The sequence below is a fragment of the Elephantulus edwardii genome, unplaced genomic scaffold (assembly GCF_000299155.1).
Source record: "Elephantulus edwardii isolate Elephantulus edwardi_28Jun2011 unplaced genomic scaffold, EleEdw1.0 scaffold00018, whole genome shotgun sequence".
NCBI lineage: Eukaryota > Metazoa > Chordata > Mammalia > Macroscelidea > Macroscelididae > Elephantulus > Elephantulus edwardii.
The window spans coordinates 17,266,264-17,272,237 of record NW_006399768.1 but is presented as its reverse complement, the minus strand read 5'-3'; positions in this window follow the sequence as shown (position 1 = coordinate 17,272,237).

The following is a 5,974-nucleotide window of genomic DNA, read 5'->3' as shown; positions in this document are numbered from 1 at the left end:
CAAAGCCATCAATTCTCCTTCTATCCTCCTTGGTCAGAAATATGAAAAAGATATCTATCTCAAAAATCTATCAATAAATATTTAACTTGATTTATGAGGTAATAGCAACATTAAAGTTTTTAATTAGAATTGTAAAAACAGGTATCACATTAAATTGTCTTATCTAGTTGATACAATCAACTCTGTTTTATCTAGTATCATCAAACATAAAGTTTGTTTTAGAATATGGATTTATTTATGTGGCTTTCATTCTTTATAGCTAATATGCTATTGGAGGATACAAAAAAATTCATCAAAATTTCCTAGTGTCTTATGTAACTAGCTTTAGATGCCTGACTACCAATTACATGGACGTTAATAAATGTTGTACGGAGAATTTTATGGAAAGTGCTGTAAGAAAATCAGATTCAGAAAAACCCCTCTTCTCATCTATCTTTTCTACGTCCTACAACTTGGAATTCTAACTTTCCTAGGGGCAAGGAAACAAACATACAAGGACCCTGGAACTTGATTTCTTCCTGAATGTGATTTCACCACACTAGACTTCTGATCTCTGAAATGCTTTTGAAAGGGGAAATAAAGTCATATGTGTTTACTGTTATTCTAGGTTTTCTTTATCTGCCATAAAACCTAATGATAATATACAAAGTTTTTGTTGTTGATTGCCATCAAGTCGAGCATGACTTTTAGTGACTCTATGAACAAAAGATCTAATGCCTTTCCATAACTATTGCTGTTTATTTCTTTAGAACTTCCTTAACTAGCTAACTTTCCTAATTCTTCAGCCAAATTTTCATCATTTTTTTCTTATTTGCCACTTGGCCCCCAGAGTTTGCCTTTATTAATTTTAATAAAAATTCACAGAAACTTCAGATTTCCATTTATTCATTATTGCACTTTTCTCCCTGCACACTTTGATAACTAAAGTGAACATTTCCCAAGTCATGTTGTTTTCAATTACCTCATATCCATTGTCATCACCCTTCCATATATCAAAGAAAATTTCTTTCTCCCCACTGGACTAGCAAGCAACATCACAAAAGATGGAGAAAAGATTGAAATTGTCAACAACTTCATCTTACTTGGATTCACAATCAGCACATTGGTACCAGCTGCCAGGAGACCAGGATAGGCATTGCATCAGACTAGTCTGCTGTCAAGGACCTTTCTAAATTTCTGAGAAGCAAGTATGTCAGTTAGAAGACTGATTCAAGTCATGGTCTTTTCAACCACTAGCTATACTTCTGAGAGCTGGACAGTGGATTAAAGATGACATAAGTAGAATTCATGCCTTTGAGTTGTGGTGTTGGAGAAAAGTAATGAATATCCCAAAGAGTGTCAACAGAACAGATATGCTTTGGAATAGATGCAGTCAGAGTGCTCCTTGGAGGCAAGAATGGCAAACTTCATCTCATATACTTTTGGCCTATTGTTAGGAGAGGCTATTCCTTGAAAAAGGACATCATACTTGGAAAGGAGGAGAGTCAGTAAAAGAAAAGAAAAAAAGTCTCTCAACAAGATGGATTGACACATTGACTGCTGTAGTAAACTCAAGTGTGTCAGAGATGAGAATGGCAAAGTGTAAGACAGAGCTAAGGTCTGTTGTCCTTAGTGTTACTAAGAGTCATACTTGACTCAATGGCACCTAACAATAACAACAATGATGATTAGGAAGCTTCTGTGTGTTTCTCAGTGGGAGTTTTCGTGTTATTATGCTGCTGAACAGATTTTAGCAAAGTTACCACACTAAGATTGACTCAGAATTTAGATCTATTGATTCACTTCCAAAGATCAGTCAATGAAAACTCTCTGGTCTCCTAATACGATGTACAACTAACCACAGAGAAAATGCAGGATTAAACAGCGGGTTTGGGTTCATTTTCCCATTGTATATAGGAGTGATACAAGTTGAGCTGACTCAAAGATCATTTACAACAATAAGAACCAACCAGGTAGACTGGTTAATTTATTAATTAACTACTGTGAGTTTCAGTAGTTTACAAAATCTTAAAAGGTGAGAATGAACTGTGGGAGTCTACACCATCCTATTCCTAAATCTATCTCCTCATTTTCTTCATCTACTTCTCACTTCTTGTGTTCTCCATCTTTCTTGTCCTAGAATCACTATTTTGTACAGGGAGAAAATAATTCTTTGATAAAATCTTGGCTTCATCTCTCATTTTCATGGTAAGAAAATTACCTCTTTTCAAACACGAAACAATACAGATGCAAACTGTAATGCATTTAGTTCTCTTACTAAGAGGCCATCTTTGGGGGGAGGGTATTGTTTGTCTTTATTCTAGAAAACTTGAACAAGGCATACAATAGTAAGGGGCCTTTTGTTTTTTAAATTTAGAGTATTAATGTCTTTCTAAGGTTAAAATGTTCTTTTTTGACTTAACCTTTGTGTTTATATAAATAATTTGGATTCACAAACATAGATACAGATAAAGATACGGATACAAACATAAACAGTAGTTAGATGCTATCAAGTTGATTTTGACGTACATTTCATATAATTATGTGGTATTTTTTCTCACTGCTGTTGAGTTTATAAGTGACTCATAGCTGACCTATATATAGTCAGTCTGAAATCATTGTATGATTTCAGAGGCTATAAACTTTATGGGAAGAGGTTACCCATCTTTGACCAATAGAAGTGATAATGGGTTCAAACTAAGAGGTACCACCTTTGGTTTAGGATTGTCCCTATGGACCACCATAGCTCCCTATGTATGAAATATAGATGGTGATAGAAATAGATAAATAGAAACAAGAAATCCACTGGTGGGTTAGCTCTGAGTCAGTTTCAACTCAACAGCACATAATATGGTATATATACAGTTATTAGTTCAACTGAATCTACTCCAACTCATAAATACCATATGAACAACTGACTGAACCTCTTTAAATCTTGAGGTGTCCTCACAATCTCTTCTATACTCACGTCATTGTTGCATTGTTGCAGTTACTATATCAACCTATTGCGTTGAGCGGTTTCCTCTCCTTCTCTAACCTTTCTACTTTTCCAAGTATAGTGTCCTTTACTAGGATCTGGCCCTTCCTGATATGCAAAATGTATATGAGACAGTCTCTCACCACCCTCCCATCCAAGGAGTACACTGGCTGAGTTTCTTCCAAGATATAATTGTTTTACATTTTTTCTGGTTAGATCATAATATAATTAATACTCAATTCAAAGGTATCAATTCTTCTATGATTGTTGAAGTTATATATTGTTTAATGTTCACATACATTTGAAATAAGTGAAAATGTTATGGCTTAGGCCAGGCACAAATGACATCCTTGCTCTTTACCATTTTAGAGAGGTTATGAACAATAGATTCATACAATGACATATCTTATTTGATTTTTTAAGTGCTGTTTCCATGAATGTTGAATGTAGATACAAATAAAATTAAAGCCCTGATAACTTCAATCATTTTTTTCTCCATAAATCATGATATTCTCTAATGTCTCAGTTGTTAGAACTTCTGTTGAGGTATAATTAATTCTGAAAGCTATGATATTTTATCTTCTTCAGGTACAGATAGATATATAGAAAGACAGATGGAGACAGACAGACAGTTACAGATAGATAGATGGACAGAGATATCTCTCACTATGTGTGTGCGTCTGTGTATGTTTGTCATTATGTTTGTTGGAGTCCAGTGAGACTCAGGACAGGACAGGCATTAGAGAAATTGTACATAGGGTCACCATGAGTTGCGGGAGACTCAATGGAACATAGCAACAACAACAACAACAACAACAACAACATTTTCATATCTGGGAATTTTTGGTTATGGTAAGAGTCTACCTCTTAGCAGGGATAAAAGGAAATAGGATGAAAGAAGTTAAAACATATGAAAATATCTGAAAAATTAAAAAATAGGGGGGGAAATATGCCCCAGAATGACAGAGAAAGAAAATATCCCCCCTAGAAAAACAACCCTTAATTCAGATTTCCAGGCTCCTAGTCTCAGAATGGGATCTCTGGTGGTGTAGCAGTTAGGGTGAGGTATTGCTAACCAAAAGTCACCAGCTTTCTGGTGGTTTGAATCTCCATGGGAGAAAGTTGAGAACTCTACCCCATGCAATGTGCAGCTTCTAAAAATCCTGGAGGGTCAGCTATAAATTGGTTTCAACCATAGAATAATGAGTTCACTTTGCAGAGAATTTTGAGAAAATGCATTTCTATTTGTTAATATCCAGTTGTAGTATTTCTTTTATAGCAGCAGTTGCAACTATAAATGTGCTTAGACAAGCACTTTGACACAGTGCAATAGCTCAGAGTTCAGAAATAGAAACATGGGCTATCAAATAAAATTTACCACTCACCAACTTTGTAACATCTGACTATTCACTAAGCTCTTTGAGCTTCAGTGTATTTCCCCTCCATCTGTACTAGGAAGACAATTGGGCTCAATTAGCCCCAAGGTATCTTCTAGAGTTGTTTTGTGATGCTGTGAATTTGCTCTATTTTAATCTTCTAAAATAAAAAAAAAAAACAAACAACAAAACCAAACCCACAGCTTTACAGATTTAAACAGCTCTTATCTTCGTTGACAGTCATCTTATTGTTTTCACTCATCCTATTATTGATGGGGCTTTTATGACACAGTGCCTGGTGTGACACATAACAGGATAACAAATGCCAAAGCTCATCTTTCTAACTAATAAAAGTAGAGTTTTAATTGAAGGTTGAATATATTTAAGAGATTACCTTAATGAGATAGCAAAGTACAAGAACTAATTCTTTTCTACTTGCTTTTCAGATTTCCTAATACATACTGATATTATTGAACTTAACTGCAGATACAATTTGAACTTTGTAGTCTAAAATCAATAGGAAACAATTTTGTAAGACTATTATATGAATTCACAGTCTCTATTTCTCCAAGAAATGTCTATTTCCAAGAAGAACCTAGCAACATGCCCAAACTATGTGAGACAAAGCTTCATTATATTTGCCCTAAAGAGTAATTTGTCTCCAATTTATTGAAGACATACTTGCTCTTTTGCTAGTCAGTGAAATATTCAGGACTCTTTGCCAACACCACAGATCAAAGACATCAATTCTTTTTTTAAAAAAAGTGAAATTTTAATGAAAGTTGATAAAGAACTTGGATTCTCATTCATTCATTCTTCTTTTGTCATCCTATTCACCGGCTGGCTCTCAGATGCATAGGAAATGCCTGAAAATGACATAACCAGAATCAAAGGCACCTTAGTTTTTAAACTGACATCATTACTCCTCAATAATTAGAAAAAGTCCTTGACTACACACTTTCCCAGTGCAGTATGTCTCCTAATCTTCTGGTTGGTGGAATCCAATGGTGTTGATTATAGATCTAAGTAAGATGGAGTCTTGAGAGTTTTAATCTTTTCTCTGTCTATCATGATGTTGTCTATTGGTCCAGTGGCAAAGATTTTTGTTTTCTTGTTTTGTTTTTTCAACTGGGAGATATTCCCAATTTTTATTCTTAAAATTATGAATCAAAATTGCAATGGTAGAGTTTCAGAGCTACTTCTGAACAATGAGAGGGAAATTTTGGAAGGTTCACAAGAACACATACTCGGCTAGAAATCTAGTCAAACTAGTTGCTCCACAGGTGACATCATTCCTACATTTTGTCAATAAGTTCTTCCTTATAATTGCCTTTCTCTTTTCAAAATTGTTGAGATTTGGCTTTACATTCAAGGGTTTTTTTCCCTCTTACAATCTTTATCCAATTCCAGCCTGGTGGTAACCACCTTTCTTGGGTGAATGCCCACTGCACAGTTGTACCATTAGCCATCTCACGCTGTACTTTTTAGATGTAGATGACATACTTCTCTCTGTACACCTGGACTACCTTGCCAATTTGCTGATGTTCGTAGCATCCTGGAACCACTTGGACCCCATCATGTGGATGGGTATGGAGCACATGTTGTATGTCTGCTGCAGTTCCTTGGAGAGTGGGAAGGACAT